At 56.6% G+C, this 19,245-nt stretch overlaps 1 protein-coding gene and 1 long non-coding RNA gene across 5 annotated transcripts in view; one reads left to right on the top strand and one right to left on the bottom strand.

Moving 5' to 3' along the window:
• The window catches only part of CD82 (CD82 molecule), a 48,412-nt gene extending 40,347 nt beyond the window's left edge, over positions 1 to 8,065 (bottom strand). Inside the window, exon 1 of one of the 2 annotated variants that reach the window (XM_070228645.1) lies at positions 7,987 to 8,065. The gene's annotated coding sequence lies outside the window, so the exon portion shown is untranslated. Of the gene's footprint in view, positions 1 to 7,554; positions 7,717 to 7,986 lie in introns of those variants that run through there. The other variant, XM_001489923.7, reaches the window with a different exon arrangement.
• On the top strand, positions 7,866 to 18,834 carry LOC102150579 (uncharacterized). Of its 3 annotated transcripts, none has more exons than XR_011423622.1 (4): positions 7,952 to 8,488; positions 10,596 to 10,743; positions 11,097 to 11,919; positions 16,383 to 18,834. It is a non-coding gene; the product is annotated as an uncharacterized lncRNA (long non-coding RNA). The 3 variants fall into 3 exon arrangements; XR_011423623.1 differs by having other exon boundaries at positions 8,197 to 8,594; XR_011423624.1 differs by lacking the exon at positions 11,097 to 11,919 and having other exon boundaries at positions 7,866 to 8,488.
• Positions 18,835 to 19,245: the final 411 nt, after the last annotated feature.

The following is a 19,245-nucleotide window of genomic DNA, read 5'->3' as shown; positions in this document are numbered from 1 at the left end:
CCCGTGAGGGCGGCTCACAGGTCCATTGCAACAACGTCCTAATATTCCATCTCCCAAGACAGTGAGTGGGAGAGTGACTTTCCAACCTTAATAGCAGAATTACTCATTGTTACCATTATTAGCAACGACAAAGGAACGTTTACTGAGCGCTAACTGCATCCCCAGCATGTTTCCAAGTGCCCTATGTGTATGAGGGGGAACACATATTCCCCTCTCCACTTGCTTCCCTATCCAGGGCCCTCTACCTGGGGAACACCGCCGGCCTCGCCCCGCCCCCTTCTCACGTCACGCCTGCAGTGACTTATCTGATTGGTTCGGCTGGGAGACACACTGGGCATGCCCGGCAGGGCCCCGCCCCTCACAGAGCCCAGCTGCCTGCAGGGAGGGTTGCATCTGGGCTGCACCTGCGGCTGCACCTGCAGGGAGGCCCGCGCCTGTCCAGCGCCGCCTGTGACCGGACGGCAGCTCTGCCAGGACCAGGCAGACGTTAGCAAGCCCTCTGGGTCCCCATCTAAAGCCGCCTTCTCCGGCCAGCCTTCTCAGTAACGACGCTTCCATTTGGAGCTAAATCTTTGTCACCTGTTTTCACTTGGTCCCAAGTTAAGGAGGAAAAGAGGGGTTCCCTGGGAAACCTCCACGTGGGTTAAGCTCCTTTACCGCTCACAGCACCCCCTGAATTAGGCATTACTATTATTCCATTTTACACATGAGGGAGTTACGCCCTTGGGTGTTAAGGACTGTTGAAAAGCTTTCCAAACGCCACACGGCACTCAGGGTGTGTCCACCAGCAGGGAAGCTGACGACACTCCCAGCCATATCTGACTCCACTCTCCCAGGCTCTGAGGCCGCTGGCCATGGCAACTCCCTCCATTGCCACTCCCTCTGTCAAATTTTGAGGCGTGACAAGTCAATAGTGACTTCAAACCAACACTCCACTGCCTTTTGAAAAAAAATGACACTCCAGATGATCCCAAGTTCATATAATACATTTTTGTTTAAATAGGTATAGTAAGGTTTTTGATAGCTTTATTGTGGAAGTGTGTTCTTCCTTTCTTGAGCATAAAAATAAGATGGGCTCACTACAGAAGATTCAGAAAAAAGGGAAAAGTAAAAAAATAAAGGTCTGTAATCTGATCTGTATAATCTCACTGTTATGTGTATATTTAAATGCATTCATCTACTTTTCGGCCTTGTTAAGTACAGTCATGGGGAGGCGGCTGTGCCATTCTGTGTCTGCAGTGCCTCTATGGCAGCACCAGGACCTGTCCCCCTACGGTGGCTGTCTCAGTGCAGGGGGACGGGCCAGGGACCCAGAAGTTCTTCCTCTGAATAAAACCTGCCACTGCCCACTGTGACATCGCATGTGCCTTGCTTACACGAGCCAAGTGCAGCAAATGCAGGATAATTGTTATAATTTCGCGGCCGAGAAGGGTTGTAACTTGCCCAAGGTCACATGGTGAGTAAAGGATGAGCTGGGATCAGAACCCACTTCTCCTGATCCCCAGACTCAAGCTATTCACCAAGCTTTCCTGCCTCAAGGACTTAAATCCCGCTTCTTATTCATAATGGCAACACTACCAAAAGCAGTGGGTACATATATACCGCTTACTGTGCACCAGGCACATGTCACAATGCTTCACGTACATTAATTCATATTATCCTCAAACAACCCTGCAAGGCAAGTACGTTTATCATCTTCGTTTTAGATGCTGAACTGATGCACAGAGAGGTCAAGACACTGGCCCAAGGTCACCTCCAGCAGGGAAGTAGCAGAGGCAGGAATCACCCGCAGGCTGTTTGGTTCCAGAGTGGGTGACACAGCCTGTGGTTCTTTCCCCACGCCCCGGTCCGTGCCCTGCTGGACCGCAGACAGGCCTCTGGACCACTTGCTGCCTGAAGAGTGAGAGACCCAGCCTAGAGGGTCACCTCCCTGGGCAAAGCCACGTGGCCACTTCCCAGCAGAGCCAGATGTGAACCCAGGCTTCCTAACGTCCCCCCTTACGCCCAGCACTGTGTCCACGTCTCTGCATCCGTTCCACAAAGCGAGGTCCAGGATGCGCAGCAACTTCCATCCCAGATCACCCCTCATCACAGCAGGGAGAGTCAGGGGTGGACCCAGAGAAGGGGCAGAAGCCCACACTGCAGGGAAAGAAGCCAGAGGGGAGAGAGGGGGCACTTGGCAGAGCAGACCAGCTGGTGGGCTGCAGGGGTAAGGTCCGGGCTGGGCCTCCAGCAGGCACCTTCCATCCCCCAGCCCCGAGCCCGTACCCTCACAGGGCAGCAGCATCTTCCGTAAAAAACTGCTGACCTGAAGGTGCCTTTTCTGGCTGAGTCAGGGTTCATAAGGGCAGAGTGACCCCTCACCAGGCTGGGGCTGGAGGAAGTTGGGCTGTTCCCCTCTCGGGAGGGGAAAGGCCAGACATCACAGGGGAAGCCAGAGCCCCGAGTGAAGCAATCCCAGGCCAGCCAGCCTCTTCCCACCTCCCTGGACCCAGGTTCCAGGAGCGGGGAGGGCAGGCCTGAAGGGCAAGGCAGGGACATCCGGATCATGCTTCCTGGCTCTGCCTCTGCCAAGGAGTCACAGAGGAGCTGGCACCGAGCTGGGTCCTGCTGGGCTGCCCGGAGGAGAATCACGTATTCATTCAACCATCATTTCCTGAGTGCCCGCTGTGTGCCAGGCACTGTGCCAGGCATCAAGGATACAGAGACGGTCAGGGCAGGTTCATGGAGACACTCCGTATGCCACAAAGCAGGAGGAAAGCACTCAGTGTAGACAGCACAGAAGAGCGGGGAAGGGGAAGGAGGGGGCTTGGAGAAAGCTTGCTGTTGCCGTTCAGTCCTACTTCCCCTCAGGAAGCTTTGAGTCATGTTGGGGAGACCCAGCCACCCCAGGAAGAAGTGGGGAGCATCACACAGCCGGAAATGACTAGCATCTAGGGGCACACACACACTCATGCTGGAGCGGCACAGAGGGCCCATACAGAAGGTAGGTGCTCTGCAGAATGTTCTGGAAGGCCTGCAAAGCAGCCTGGCACAAGCCTTGACAGATGGGCCAGGTGCAGACAATAGCAGCAGCAGCAGCAACTCTTATGTATGGAGTGGTCACTGTGTGCTGGGTATAAAATTGCTAAGCAATTTTCTATCATTATATTATTACACCCAATTTACAGATTCAGAAACTGAGGCTCAGAAGGGGTCACAGAACTAGGAAGGGGCGGGGCCAAGATTCTGGCTCCAAGTCCAACTCGTTACCACCATGCTCGACCATCTCCCTAGTCTGCAGATAGGCAGAAGGTAGGGGTGGTGCTTCAGGTACGGGGCGAGCAAGGGTCAGGAGGTGGGCCTGATTATGGGATGTCTGAGATGTGTTTCCCAGTGTCACTCTGTCCTGAGACCCTGTGTGTGTGCGTGTATGTGTGTGTGGGCTCACGTGTCCTGCTTTACAAACGACAGATCCCAGGTTACGGAGCCCCGAGAGCCAAGGAAAGAAGAGGCCGTGAGTAGAGCAGAGCAGGGAAGGCCAGAGAGGAGGAGGAACTTACAGAAGGTCACACAGCCTGTGCACAAGGTGCTGGAACTAACCCCAAGCGCCAGCATACAGGCCTCTTCCTTCCCCTCAGCTGCTTCTCCCTGTCAGCCGTGAGTGAATCAGCTGCTCACAGGAAGCCCAGGGTGCAGGGGGATCCCCGGGGCGAGTCAGGAACCAGCCAGCCCCCAGACACCAACTGGGCCTGGTACGGAGGCGGGGGCCTGGCTGGCCGCCTCCTCACAGGCAGCATCGGGCGAGGGGAGAGGAGCCACACATCCCACCCCTCTCGGCCGGCCGTGTTTACCTCTGGGCTCCCCTGCCTGGCCCTCAGACCCAGGCTGGAGGGGGAAGCCGGTGTGCAGGGCCGTTCCTGCCGAGATTGAACCGGCCCCTCTGGCCCCTTCCTCGCCCATAGTGGCCCGGCTCTTCCCGCCCACCCGCCTCTCACAGAGCCAGCTCCTGACTGTCTGATGCTCTCGATTAAATGATAACCACCCCTCCGAGCTTCCTTCGAGGTGGAGGAAGTGGGTGTAATGGTTTGGAGCAAGGGGGTCAAGGCCAAGCCCAAACCAGGGGTGCCAGCTGGCCCCAGCGCTCCAAACCCCTCGGAATGCTCCGGGCTCGGGTCTGCTCTGCCCTGGGCCAGGGGAGAGCTGTCTGGTCCTTAGGGGGAACAGGGCTCGGGTCCCTGGGCCGGGGGAGAGGGAGATAAAGACGGGGAGCTTCAAGGCAGTGGCTCAGACGTCTGAGGCCTCAAGAGAGAGGGGACTGTCCCACAGTGCCAACTTCACAGGAGCCCGGGGGAACCAAAACCCACCCCCGATGTGGGAAATGTGTGCCTCTCTCGCTGACCTCTCACCTCTGCCTGCCCTGGGCTGGAGCTAGGAGTGGGAAGCCACACGCAGGATTTCCCACCGCCCCACTCGCAGACCCACCGCGGTCTGCCTCAAGCTCCGGCCACTCGGCCCAGATGCCACGCTCCACGGCAGACACAGGGCCTTCTCGAGCGGCTCCCTCCCTATGACTCTGTAGCTCCCATCTCCCTCCCCAGTGCCCCACCCTCCAATCCAGCACTTTCCTGAGCTCCTGCTCGGCACCAGGGTCTAGGCTGGGTGCCGGAACAGAAAGGAACACGGGGCATTCACTCTCTCTCCCCTCATCGCTCGTCTCCCCTCCCATCCCCCTGACGATGCCTTTTCCATCCCCACGGCTGTTGCCTCTTTCTTCACTACCAGCCACCAACATCCCCCAAGCCCCCAGGGCCCCCTTCCCCATCCCTGCAGCCACGGGTTGATTACCCCTGCCCACTGGGTCCTCCACCCCAGCACATCTGGCACAGGCTGCCTTTCCTAAAGTGCCGCTCTGATGATGTCACTCCCCTGCTCCCAAACCTTCAGTGGCTCCCACTTTCTCCAAATCCAATCCGAAGAGTTCACCTTGGCATTCAAGGCCCTCCACGAGTTGATCCACCCTGCCACTCTCCCTTCATGTCCCTGCGCAGTCCCAACTCTTCAGTGGGGCTGATCGGCCTAGGAGTTCCTTAAAAATTCCCTCAACACTCCGAGCTCCGTGCCTTAGCCTGGCGTTTCCCTCTGCCCAGAACACTGTCTGCACTGTGGCTGCCAAAACCCTCCCAGGCCTTAGGGACCACTCACAACTTCACTGCCTCCGTGAAGCCCTCCTGAAGGCCCCTCTAATCTTTTCTTCTCTGATCTATGAGAGTCATTGGGATCCTTGTCCAGACGGTAAGCAACCAAGGATGGGGTTAGTGTGTCACCGTGTGTCATTCATCATGTGGGTGATGGGTGGTGGGGAAGACTTTCCAGTAGTTGCTTACTAAGCACCGTTTGAAATGAACATCTGTGGGGCCGGCCCGGTGGCACAGCGGTTAAGGTTAAGTTCGCGCACTCCACTTCTGCAGCCCAGGGTTCGCCGGTTTGGATCCCTGGCGCGGACCTGGCACAGCTCATCAAACCATGCTGTGGCAGGCGCCCCATATATAAAGCAAAGGAAGATGGGCACAGATGTTAGCTCAGGGCCAGTCTTCCCCAGCAAAAAGAGGAGGATTGGTGGCGGATGTTAGCTCAGGGCTAATCTTCCTCAAAAAAACAAAAAAAATGAAATGAACATCTTCTCCTCTCCCCACAGGCACCACCTACTGACACCTCTTCCTCCCCACCATACCAAACTCTAATCTTATACCATCCAAACGCTTGGAGAGGGGAGGCTGTGGCCCCCAGCTGATCCAAGCCCAACCAGAACCTGGAAGCCCAGGCAGAAAGTCCTGCTCAAGTCTCACCAACTCCAGGAAGCCCTCCATCCCCCAAGACCAGTTTCTGCAGTGTCTCAGTTCTTCCAAGCAACCCCCCCCCCCCCCCGGACACACACACATAGCGCAGGCTTCAATCAGACTCTGTGTCACAGTACTTTCCAGCCGGTTCCAAAGTGTAGGGCTCCCCCACCCAGGAGAAGCAGGAAGCCGACACGCACCACTCATCTCCTTTGGTGCCCAACCCTGATGAGACAGATAACTGGCGCCTCACCTCCACCCCAAGCCAAGGGTACAGTGGAATAGCTGGTCTCCAGCCACCAGAGCAGGACAGACCCAGGAAATCCCGTCTGGCCCCGAAGCCTGGGTGTGAGTTATCTTCTCCCGGAGGGGCATGGTGGGGATGGGGGAGCCCTCACTGTCCACAACTCAAAATGAGGGCAGAGCCAGGTCTGGCTAGTTCACCTCTGTATCCCGTTGCTCCATTGAGTAAATAGTAAGGACTCAAGAAACATTTTTGGGGTTGACACCCACAAACGTCAAGCAATATTACAGAAAACGCAGCCACTCTGGGGTCCAGATGACACACTCCCCAACCCTGAAATGGACAGAGTGATGCTGGCGGCAGGTGGCAATTTCTGGCTCTCACAAGGTCCGGAGGGGCCACAGCCAGCCTCCAGCTCTCCAAAAACTGGCTCATTCCCAGGCAGGAAGCCAGTCCGTCACCTGCCCATCCACATCAGAGCAGCTGTCATGTTGCAAGGCCTCACAGAGTGCCTGGCGCCTTGCTCAGCACTATATGAATGTTATTCTATTTAGTCCTCACTACTGCCATTGGGTACCGACATTACCTCCATTTTACAGATGGGGAAACTGAAGCTCGGAGGGTGAGTGGAATCCAAGTCAATTTGGTCCCAAAGCCCAAACCCTTGACTCCTGCACCAGGCAGCCTAGGTAGCATGGCCCTGGCACCGAGCACCCGCCACCACCAGGGACAGAAACCTCCAGCCAAGGAACTAATCCTGGGCAGGCAGCGAGAGCCGGGGGCCCTGGGCTTGGGTCCGGGCCCAAGGTTTGGTGGGGAAATCCCCACGCACCCGGATAAGAATTTGTCCCCTGGTTTCTGCCCCGGGCCTCCCAGGCCAGCTCACCTGGAAAAGCCCCAGGACGGGGACAAAAGCCCCGCTGAGTTTCCAGCCTGAACTCGGCCTGGCTCTCAGTGTTGGGGGAAAGGTGAGACCCACACCTCCCTGACTTGGGCTCCCCCTCCCCAGGGCTTGTGGGTCCAAGTCCCTAGTGTGACAAGTGTGACCTTTACAGCAACTCGCGGCTCGCTCACGGAGAGCTGGTTTTGCTCGGGCCGCTCGGCAAGGCGAGAAGCTGCAGCCCGGGCAGCGCCATCTGAGTACCTGTGGCTGAACTGCAGCCCGCTCTCACCTGCCAGCGCTCACCTTCCGGGGTTTTACTGAGAAAGGGCGACGGGACCATGGCGTCCACCTGGTTCAACCCCCTCCCTTTACTGGAACCTGAGAGGTCCAGAGCCGAGTCGGGACACGGGCCCGGGGTCACGCAACTGGTGAGCCGGAGAGCCGGGGCTCAGGACTCGGGGATTTACGTTCCTTCGCACCCGCCAGCTGCCTCCGTGGCCCGACCTGTCACTCGTTCCGAGAAAGCTGCCCGAGCTGGCTCTGGACACGGGGGCGGAAACTAACTCTGCCGCCGCTCGGCCGTCCGGCCTCCCCCCGGCCCCACTCACCTGCTGGCTCTGCTCTCTGCTCGGCGCTGCAAGCCCGGCGTCGCCCGCTCGCGCCCCGGTCAGCGTCCGACTGCGCAGCCCCGGGCTGGGTCCCCCGGCCGTCCCCCTCCTGGTGGCCGTCGGGGAACTCTGCGGCCTCGGCCAGGCCCCGCCCCCGCCGGAGGCCCCGCCCCGAGCACGCCCCCTGGGCTCCCCGCCTTGCGCCCGCCAGCCCCGCCCCCGGCCCTGCAGGAATGCGGCCGGTCTCCGCCCCCACGGCCTCCTGCCCCGCCCCCGGCCCCGGTGGGGCCCCGCCCCTCGCCCCGCCCCGCTAGGGCCTCCCCGACCTATCCCCGCCGGCCCGACCCCGGCCGCGCCTCCCGGCCCCCAGCTCTGCCCCAGTAGAGCCTGGGCCCCCGGATCGGACCCCGTTGGGTGGGAAGCCCCACTCACAGCGCTCCCGAACGGTGCCCCCCTCCTCGGCCTTCCTCCTCTTTCTCAGGCCCCTCCCTCCGCCCCCGCCTCGGTCCCCTTCTCCTCCGGGCCTCCCCCGCCCCCTGGCCCTCTGAGGGGAGGCCACGCCCCTTCCCAGCCCAGCGCCTCCCCGATCCCGACGCGCCCGGCCGCCCCACCCGCGGCGGGCAGTCCCGGCCCCTGGCTGGCATTCCAGGGCGGGTGCATCCGGTGCAACCGGCGAACGGCGTGGGAGCGGCTGGCGCTCCAAGGAGGCCGCTATCAGCAGGCAGCCTGGGCCCAGGCGCTCTCTCAAAATCCTAACGGCTGCCACCGATTGAACCGTCGCCAGGCTCCGGGCTCCGTGCCAAGCGCTGTCAAAAGGACTGGCCCTTGAACTGGCGCAACTCTATGCAGATGGGACTCCTGTGGCCCCCATTTTAGCGATGAACAGTCTGAGGCTTAGAGAAGGGACGTGGTGGCCTCTGAGTCTGCGCTGCAGGTGAGCGGGATCCAGCCCCGGGTCCAGAATCACAGGCTGGCGCCGGCCCGGCTTGCCCGGACTGGCCCCTGGAGAAGAGGCCGGGCCAGTAGCGGTTGCGCCTGAGGTGAGGGAGGAGGCGTGGGTGGAGGAGGGGCTGCGGGCCTGAGCCCTCAGAGGCTGCCTTTCTCCCTTGAGAAGTGGCTCAGAACTAAGATGGGCTGCAGAAGATCTCCTGGTGGCTGTGGTGCCCCGACCTGCATCCCAGCCCTTTGCACCCCCGGACCCCAGGACCAGCCTCCGGCGGGTGACTCAGTTATGACCAGGGCCTTTCCCCTGGGCAGCTGACAAAGCTCTTTCGCTCCCATGATCTCGGCGGCGTCTCACAGGGCCGCGGTTGCGGGGAATTGGGAGCGTGGGATTACTCCCCGTTTGCATGGCTGGAGTCGGCAGGGAGCCGGCTGCATCCCAGCCCGGCGCGGCGGTTCCCAAGGCCTGGTCCTGGGACCGGCAGGAGCAGCAGCTGCGATCTTGTTCGGAATGAGTGGGGTCACGTCGGGGACATCCCCATGAGAAACTCAGGGGGAGGAGCCTAGCCGTTAGCTTGGACAAGGCCTCCAGCTGATTCCGAGTCACACTCCAGCTTGAGAGCCCCTGTTTAGCATCATGGTGAAGCAGTCAGGGTGGTCTGAGAATCGCAAAGCCCAGGTGGCCTGCTGGGAGCCTTGTGACCCGAGACGAGGCAAGGTACCTAACCTCGCTGGGAGGAGCCCTCAGTTAATCCCACGGGCGCTTGCAAGGCTGTGAGGACTCGCTGGTGGTGCTCATGAAGCGACCGCCCCATCTTGGACACTGTGCGTGCTCAAATGCGTTCTCTTTCCAGTGAAAAGTCTCCTTCACAGAATCTCCACGGCAAGTCCGGGGAGTGTGGCTGGGGAGTCTTTGAGCCCAGCCGTGTCCCACTCTGCTGTCCTTCCCACGGAGGGACCATCTTTCCCTCAAGGGCCTCGCAAGGTGCCAGATGATGTCGATGCTGCTGGCCCAGGCCCACGCTTTGAGAACCACTGTGTTGTTCCGTCTTGGGCTGGGGCCATAGCCAAGCCATGCAAAATGGGCATAAAATACCGTCCTCTTCTCCCCCGCCAGAACGCCCCCCCTCCAGCTGAGGGTGTTGTGATGGTGAGTGGCAGTTGGCAGAACAGCTGGATCCCACCAGCACCCCCCCGCCCCAGGCGCACACTCGCTCACATTAGTCCCACCTGCTACCCTTTCCTGTCCCTGTCACTCCAGATTAGCGATGGTGGCAGCTGTGGCCACACGGAGGGCAGTGTGCAGGCAGCTCCTGGAATCTCTGCCATACTCCCCCACCATCCTTTCAGCCCGGTAGAAGGTCTTCTCATAGGAGCTCCTGGCCTGGGCCGCTGGTCCTATTATCCTGTAGAATGCCCCTAACACGTGCATGGCGAAAACAGAGCCCCTCTCCTTTCTACCTCAATGGTTAGCGGACTGTAAAATAAAATATGCTTATTCTCCTGCCTTGAGAAACATTCTTGATGATGACCCAGAGGGCCATGTGCAAATTTAGAACGCTTGGACTCTGGAATGCTATTCAGGAACATGGCGGTGTCGGGTGGGTCAGCCCTGACCCCAGCCCTCAGCCCACCCAACCCAATTCTTTCTAGACCCATGTCTGTCCTGTGTCACAAGTGGCCCAGGACTCAGGCGTGTGAACACCCCAGCCCACATACCCATCTATCCACATGCCTTGCCTCCAGCTGTCACTCGGTCAGTCCTCTAGGAGTGGCCCCGGGGGCACATTGTACCCTCAGAAGGATGGACCCAGGGAAGTTGCTTGTGTAAGCCCTAAAACTGGTCTCGGACCGTTGAGGCAGAGATTCCCAGGGTTTCAGACACCGGAAGCGTGATGGAGGACGGGCATGGGCATGCAGGCTCTGAGTGGACACAGGTGGCCCTCTCACCCAGGTCTATGGGTGGCGCACCTGTTTGGCCTTGTCGCCCCAGCGCCTGGCACAATGCCTGGCACATATTGGGGGCTTGAGGGACAGTCGCTGAGTAGCTGTGTGTCTGAGTTCTTCACTGAAATATCAAACGGGGTTGTTTCTCCCAGCATTCCCCTTCCAGCAGGAGTCCGGCTTCGTCATAGCGCACCTGGGGCACTTGGCCAGGCAGAGAGCAGAGCCGGCCCCGTGGGAGACCGCTCCCATTTTTTGTGAAATCCTTCGTCCATTCCAGAGGTGAAGCCGGGAGTTCTGGAGGTGAGAAAAGGGGCATGAAGAACCATCTAGAAAGCCTTGAGAGAAGGTGTCAAATGGCCAACTTGGACGTAGGGGAGATGGGGGTATGGCAAGACCTCAAGAGGGGATGGCCATGGGGTTCCCAGACTCTCAGAAGATTCCCCACCCCAAAGGTGGCCCGGGGGCTGCAGGGCAGGAGGCCTGAGGGTCCTTGTGGGCAAGAACATGGGTGTCGGGGGTCTCTTTAGTGCCTGGGCCAAGGTGAGGCCCCCAGACCGTTTGCACAACTCTGAGGGGAGGGAGAGAGGGAAGGAGGGAGAGGGGTGCATCTGTTTCCCATGGCTGTGTAACAAACCGCCCCATCCTTTATTTAGCCCATAAATCTGCAGGTTGCGGGGGTGGTTCTGTGGGGAAGGCTCGGCTCTGCTCTGTGCAGTGTCAGCTGGTTCAGCCGGAGCTTGAGGATCCATTTTCAAGATGGCGCAGCCACATGGCTAGCAAGTTGGTGCTAGCTGTCAGCTGGGAGCTCGGCTCAAGCTGGGGCGCAAGGCCTTGGTTCTTCTCCAGGAGCCTCCTGCACAGGCCGCTGGGCTTCCTCACAGCAAGACGGCCGGGTTTCTAGAATGAAGAGAGAACAAGCTAGAAGCACATGGCAGCTCATGACCTAGCCTCAAAGTCCTGTCGCATCACCTCCTCTGAATTCCGTTAGAGGAGGCGATCACACCCCCCCCGGTGCAAGGGAAGGGGACATGGTCTCCCTCTCTGGATGGGGGTTGGCAAGTTCTAGAAGAGCTTTCAGGACAGAAGATAGTGTTGCAGATATTCTTGCTGGCTGGAGACTCAATCTGGAAAATACGATCTGCCCCAAGAGGGTCCTCAGAATGACGAGTAGAAATTCCTCTGGTGGGAGCTGAGAGTCTGAATTGAGCTGATTTAGAGAAGAAACCATGCAATATCTCTCACACGACCATTTGTGCACAAAAGAATAAGAAGTGTGGTAGTGGACAGTGAGTCTTGAGATTTTCCTTCTTCAGAGTGTCCTCGGGCGGAGTGGGCACCTCCCTGCCCTCCACCTGCACTGTTTCCGTGAAGCTAGAAACTTAAATAGCACCCATGTGATCCTCAGAGCGGCGACCTCCTGAGGTCATACTGTTGTGATGCTCGCTTCCGAGATGTGGAAATGGAGGCACTGAGAAGGTAAGTAACCTGCCCAAGGTCAGACAACTGGTAGGTGACAGAGGAAAGAGAGATGGCAGTTTGTAGGCACCCCAGTTTTCAGTTGCAGAAACTGAGCCCCGGGGAAAGGGCCCAAGTTGAGCAGGGCGCAGGGACCCCGATCTGAGCACCAGCTCTGAGCCGTGTGGTCTATCAGAGCTCCCTCCCGGGGCCTGGAAGGGACCCTGCTTCCTGCTTGAGGAAGAGGCTGGCCCGAGGAGCTGGGCTCCAGCCTTGCTTGGCACACGGGCTCGGTCCTCTTGCTGGGTCTCGGGCCGCGAGTGTTAGTAGCGGTGTCTCGAGCCCGGGTCTGTTCCTGCGGGTGAGGGGGCTCAGCAGGGCCGCGACCTTTCCTTTCTTCTCCAGAGGACTGAAGGACCTGAACTCTAAGCCCCTTGGGGCTGGGCTGGAGCTGGGACGGGACCCACGTTCCCGCCAGAGGCTGAGCCATTGCTCCCTTCCTGTCTCGGTCACTGAACAGAGACCCTTCAGACCTCTGCTCTGAGCCCACCCTGCCGCTGCTGCATCCGAAGGCCCAGGGCTTAATCCCCCCAGTGCCGGCCTCGGGGCTTTCGGCTCAGTGGGGACGCTGACCATAAACCAGTGCAGCGGTGCCCTGCCCTGCGATGCTGCCATACCAATAATGACGACAACAATAATAGTACAGCCTTTGTTTTCAAAGCAAACTGTTACCATGGACCAGACATTTAAAAAATGACTTTGAGTATATTTAACTAATTTGATAAGAAGCCTTTGCGTTGTGCTTTTTTAAAATTATTTTTTAACAACTGTGGCATTTGGGTGACTGGAACTATGCAATGATGTCTCCCTACCCACAGTTCCTTGTTACAGCTGTCCTTTTCCCCGTTTGGGCATCAGCTCTGCCCCATGACAGGGGTTGGGCACCCCAAACAGTCGTGAGCCCACACCCCAATGTGTGCTGATTTATTTATTTATAATTGACATGCACGCACGCACTAATTTGCTAGCCATTTTGCATATTCTGAACCATACACAAAAACTTTTTAAAAACAAGATAAAAATGATTTAAAATATTCAATATAAGCAAAGATAAAGATAAATACAAAGCGATCTTATTATTTCCTCCTTGAACCTCAGTAGATCCCATTGGAGACCGTCTACCGTGGCGTCCACACCCCCAGGGAAGAATCATTGGAGCAGAAAACAGACGGCTCCTCTGGGCAGCCATTTTCAGGGTCTCCTGATGCTCCGTGGTCCCAGGAATAGATGGGGAGATGTTGCCGAAAGCGGGGCTCTCACCCCTTCATTGGGTGGAGCTGCCCTGACCCAGAGATCCTCCCCTGAATCAGGCCCGTGGTTAGAAAGAACACTCCTGAGGCCCAAGAAGCTGACGGTGTAGTGTAGACATCATTCCCATCATACGGTTGAGAACGCCAAGGCTCAGAGAGCTGAGTGGAAAAAGTTTTGAATTTGTCACCAGCATTTCAGAATTGGGGAATTTTCACATTAGTGTTTTAATGTACAGCTTCTGTTGGAAACCAGAAAAGTCCAAACACCCTGATGTGTGTCCTGACGGGGCCACAGCCGGCTGGACCCAAGTGTGGCTTCCCCTTCAGTTGTAATGTACACCCTCCAGCTGGCCACAGTCCCCACCACTCCCTATTGCACACCCAGCCTGCTTCCCGCGTTTCTGTGACCTGCCTGCTCCCTGTGGGCAGCTGAGTGTGCATTCTTGGGCTCAACTGATGTTCTTGAATTGACGGTCGTCCTGAGATCTCGCTGAGGAGCAGAGCCACAGACCGCTGCAGGGAGACGGAGACGCTGCGTTCTTCTCTTCCCTTCTCTCCGTGACCCCCCTGAGACAGCTGCAGTGTTAGCACAGCCCGCCCCTGTGAGCGATGGGTTGGGCTCACGTCCCAGTCGGCTCGCTTTCCAGCCATGGGACCTTACGCGGGCATCTTCCCCTCGCCAGGTCTGCTTCCTGGCCTGTGAGCTGCAGGCCGCGCACACACAGCGTCTGCTGCTTTAGGGCCCTAAGAGGACCAGCTAATTCCAGTTGGTTCCTTTCACCATCAGAAATGGAGAGAAAAAACCAAAACTCCTCCATGCTCTTCCCTCCAAAACGAGCGTGTGTCGCCCTCTGGTGTCCACAGCGCTCAGTGCAGCCTCGAGAGAGGAGAGGAAAGGCTGGGGGTAGGGGGTCCCCACGGGGTCCTGCCCTCGGGTCAGCAGAGCAGAGCCCTGGCACGAGGGCCAGGCAAGCGCAGAGGGGGATTAGTCTCTCTAGCAGGTTCCAACTGCAGATTCCCCACCCAGCCCAGGCCAGGAAGCTTGGTGTGGGACCTATGAGCCAACTCTGGCGGGCCCACAGTCCCTGGGGCACGTGGAGGCCTCGAGGACCCGGTGACTCTTATTTCATTGTGGCAATGAAATCATAGTGACCACAGTAGGCTTTATAGGCACAGGAAGTAGAGTCTGGTTGTTTATGCAGCAAAATTTACTAAAAGGCGCTAATGAAGCCGCTGAGCCATTGGGTGGGGAGTTGGGGCGGGCTGGAGGTCGGGCCTACACTCAGTTTCCAGAAGTGAGGCCTCAACTATACCGCAGAGCCGGCCTGAGAAGACAGCTGTCACTGTCCCCATCCTCCATCCACTGTGCCTCCGCCCCAGGAAGGCAGCCGTGCGACCCCGGGGAGGCAGCGCCCGGAGGTCCCCTCGGCCGCACCAGCAGCACTCCAAGGCTCCTCGCAGAGCCGGTCGCCCGAGTCCAAGGCTTGCGTGGGAGAGTCAGCCCGGAGGAGCCTGGAATGTCGCCCGCGGGCCGGCCGCCAGCAGGGCTGGGAGTTTAGAGGTCGATGCCGACGCCCGGAGGTCGTGGCAATGGGGGACCTCCTCACGTATGGAAAGACCATGCTAAAGATGCAGGGCAGCCATGACTGGGACACGTGTCCCCCTGCCGATGGGGGCCCTGCGCGCTAGGCCCTGGCTTTATCTCACCTGGCTCAGCCTGACCCTCTGAGGGAGGAGCAGTGACGGTCCCTGTCCTACAGAGAAGGAAACTGAGGCTCAGAGAGTTTAGATAATTTGAGTAAGACCTCACCACTGGTAAGTGGCACGGCCAGGAGCGAGCCAGGACTGCCTGACTCTGAAATCCAATAAACATGCTACGCCGCCTGCCCAAAGTGCCTCCTCGGTCAGGACTCGTCGCGTTAACTGAGGACGAGCCATGGCGTCCAGAATGAGGGCCTGGAAAGGGCTTCAGAAGCAGCTACCTGCCCGCCTCTCCGGGCTGCCCCTTGGCCGTGTGGTCGTCACTTCTGTGCAGTCAGGCTGCAGTAACAAAGGACCCCCACGTTCTCTTGACTTGGAACCACAAAGGTGTATTTCTCATTTCTGTTGCGTGGCCACTGAGCACGGCCGTGGGTCGGGTGAGCCCTGCTCCTTGCGTCTCCCTCATTCCTAGGTCCAAGGTGAAAACTTGGCCCCTAAGGGGGAGATGCTCTTCTCAGTCGCATGGCCCCAGAGCTTCTGCTCAGATGCGGCGTCTGTCCCTTCCGCCCGCATGCCAATGGTTAGAGCGAGTCACACAGCCGAGCGACACCTCCGTGGAGGTGGGGCTGCTGGGCACAGGACAGTGGGCGGGGCTGTCTCGTCTCACAGGGACGGGAGGGGGTGACGGGGAACAAGAGCACGCCCTCAGCCCCGAGAGCTGGATTCTAGGTCGCGGGGTTACCACAGACCCCAGTTACAGGGCAACTGAGTGAACAAATGGTGCTTCATGCTCTCATTGACTAGAATGCATTTTTGCATCTCACAAATATTGCTGAGGGCCTACTGTGTGCTGGGCAATACTCTACCTTGGAGGAGACAGCAGTAAACAAAACAGTCAAGGGCCCTGCCCCCTTGGAGCTTCTTACCTTCCAGTGGAGGACAGATAATAGTATATAATACGTGAGTGGTGATAAGTGGGCTGGAGAAAATTGAAGCACAGTGAAGGGTAGGAAGTTTCTAGAAGAGAGAGGCTGTTTTGTATAACAGGTCAAGGAAGACCGTCTGAGGAGGTGACCTGTGAGCAGAGACCTGAATGAAGTGAGGGAGTGAGACCTGGAGGATACCTGGGCAGAGGAGTGGCATGTGCAAAGGCCCTGAGGCTGAAGCAAGGTTGGAACAGAGTGTGTGAGGGCTGGTAATAGGAAGTGAGCCAGAGAGGTGGCAGGGACAGCTGGTGGAGGGCCTTACGGGCTTGGGCTTCTGCTCAGAGGGAAGGATGGGAGCAGGGGAATAGCATGACATGACTCATGATTTATGGGGTCCCTCGGGCAGCTGGGTTGAGAATAGAGTGTAGGGGGGCAAGGTTAGAAGAGGGGGAACCAGTGAGGAGGCCACCGCAATAATCCCGACCTGGCCCACGGTGGCCCACTGAGCATTCAGAAGCACTTTTGTCAATTTATTTATATTCCCCAGAGCAGCCCACAATCACGAGGAGAGGAGACGAGAAGGCATCGCCGATAAAGGCAAGAGGATGGAACTGTGGCAGACAGAGACAGGGAAATTCTATCTCTGAAAAGCCCAGTTACAAAAGCTCCAGTGAGCACGAAACTGAGGGCTGGAAATGTGGCAATAGTCTGGCTCCGTGCTCTCCGGAGCCAGCTGTGCGGTGACGACATCTTCACCCTGTGTGGACGTGCCTGGGCTCCCCTGGGCTGGCTCAGCGGGGAGGGGCTTCGGGCCGCACGACCCCTTCCCCCGGCAGCTCTGCTCTCAACTGTTTCCAACTGTATATCAGAATAAGATTTCTTCCAAAGAAAGGGTGATAGACACACACCCCCCATGAAAAGATTGGAACATTTTGAAAAAAATGTTTACCGAAAATGTGCTCTCTGACTAATGAACAGGAAGCCTGCTCTGATGTTTCTGTAGGAAAACGGCATAAGAACGTTTGCGCTTCCGGGGGATCCGGTGAGAAGACTCGAGCGAGCGGTAATTGCATCTCGATGGTTCTTCCTGAAGGTGGACATCCAGAGTCCACGCTGCGTGGTGGGCCAGGAACCACTGCTGTCGTCTTCCCCACGCTGTGAGGTGTGAATGTTTTGTATGAAAGAGGAAAACCCTGTGGAGAAAGAAGGTGAGCCAGGAGACCGAGGAAATCTAATCCAGAAAATAATCTAGAAAGTTTGCCAATGAAAGAAATGAACGGATGAGGCCATTCGCTGGCCGCTCGTGTGGCTCCATCTCCGGCACATAGTTTTTTCCATGTATGAGAAAACAACGATTATAAACGTGTTGTTGGTTCTGGAAATCAGCACATTCTTGAGCCCAACGTGGGGTTTTTGGCCAACCTAGAGAAGCAGTTGAGGGATGACCGACAACCTGCACCCACTGAGGGGCCCCTGATCGCCGGGTCCACACGGCGTGCGCCCAGCGGACAGGCAGACCCACTAATGTCAACTGGTCTTGGACAAAGGAGCAGAGGCAATACAAGGCAGCAAGGACAGTCTTTTCAAAAGATGCTGCTGGAAGAACTGGACATCCACATGCAAAAAAAAGAGAAAAGAATCTAGACACAGACCTTACACTCTTCACAAAAATTCACTCAAAATCGGTCACAGATCTAAATATAAAATGCAAAACTATAAAACTCCTAGAAGATAACATAAGAAAGCCTAGATGACCTTGGGTATGGAAATGACTTTTTAGATACAATACCAAAGGCACAATCCATGACAGAAATAATTAATTGATAAGCTGGACTTCATTAAAATTAAAAACTTGTGCCCTGTGAAAGGCAATGTCGAGAATGAGAAGACAAGCTGCAGAGTGGGAGAAAATATTTGCAAAAGATACGTCTGATAAAGGGCTGTTATCCAAAATATGTAAAGAACTCCTTAAACTCAACAATAGGAAAACAAACAATCCAATTAAAAAATGGACCAAAAACCTTAACAGACACTTCACCAAAAAAGATACACAGATGGCAAGTAAGTAGATGAAAAGATGCTCCACATCATATGTCATCGGGGAATTGCAAATTAAAACCACAGTGAGATACCACTGCACGGCCATTAGACTGGCCAAAATCCGGAACTCTGACAACACCAAATGCTGACAAAGATGCAGAGCAACAGGAACTCTCATTTGTTGCTGGTGGGGATGCAAAGTGGTCCAGCCACTTTGGAAGACAGTTGGGCAGTTTCTAACAAAACTAAACAAACTCTTACCAGATGACCCAGCAGCTGCATTCCTGGTATTTATGCAAAGGAGTTGAAAACCTAAGTCCACACAAAAACCTGCTCACAAATGTTTATAGCAGCAGTATTCATAACTGGCAAGATGCAGAAGCAACCAAGATGTCCTTCAGAAGGTGAATGAATAAACTGTGGTACGACCAGACAATGGAATAGTATTCAGCGCGAAAAAGAAATGAGCTGTCAAGACATGGAGGAAACTTAAATGCATGTTACTAAGTGAAAGGAGTCAATCTGAAAAGGCTGCATATTTTACGATGCCAACTCTATGCCATTCCGGAAAAGACAAAACTACGGAGACAGTGAAAAGCTCAGAGGTTGCCAGAAGTTGACGGGGTGGGTGGGGAGGGGTGAACGGGCGGAGGACAGAGGATGTTCGGGGCAGTGAAAAGACTCTGATAACGTAATGACAGTCACGTGCCATTGTACATTTGTTTAAACCCACAGAAGGTTCACCACCAAGACGGAGCCCCATGTAAACTGTGGGCTCAGGGTGACACCCATGAGTCAGTGTGGCTCATCAAACGTCCCACCGTGTGGGGGATGCGGACAATGGGGGGCTGCGCGTGTGTGAGGGCAGGGGTGTGTGGGAAATCTCTGTTACCTTCTCCCCATTTAGCTGTGAACCTAAAAAGCTCTAGAAAATTAAGTCAATAAAAAAGTAAAACAAAGAAGAGCACGACTCAGAGAATTGCCTCAGGCTGTAAACAGTGAGTGCTGGAGCCCAAATGAGAAAATACGGCTTCCCGACTCCTGATTTCATTGTCCTAACCCGTCTTTCAAACAATAACGTCAAAGGTTAACTTCAGGCCACTAGGAACGTGTTTTAAGAAGCAGAAGCAAAAATCGCTTTCTGCCAAGACCTCTCCCTGCCGTTCTAGAAACCCGCCCTGGTGCTCGCTGGGGCGCCAAGTCTGCGGTGTTGGGGCCGGGTCCTCACCTGGCCACCCTGCCTGGTCCAATCCAGAAGCGAGTAGTCTGTTTCTGGAGCTGGGGCCCTTTGCAGCCTCTAGTGGAAGAAAACTTGCTGGTTCACCATGAAAGGCCACCTTTTTCCTGGATCTGAGACGAATTTGTTTGCA

This window comes from Equus caballus, chromosome 12 (genome assembly GCF_041296265.1).
Source record: "Equus caballus isolate H_3958 breed thoroughbred chromosome 12, TB-T2T, whole genome shotgun sequence".
NCBI classification, from domain to species: domain Eukaryota; kingdom Metazoa; phylum Chordata; class Mammalia; order Perissodactyla; family Equidae; genus Equus; species Equus caballus.
This window is presented reverse-complemented; position numbering and strand designations above follow the sequence as displayed.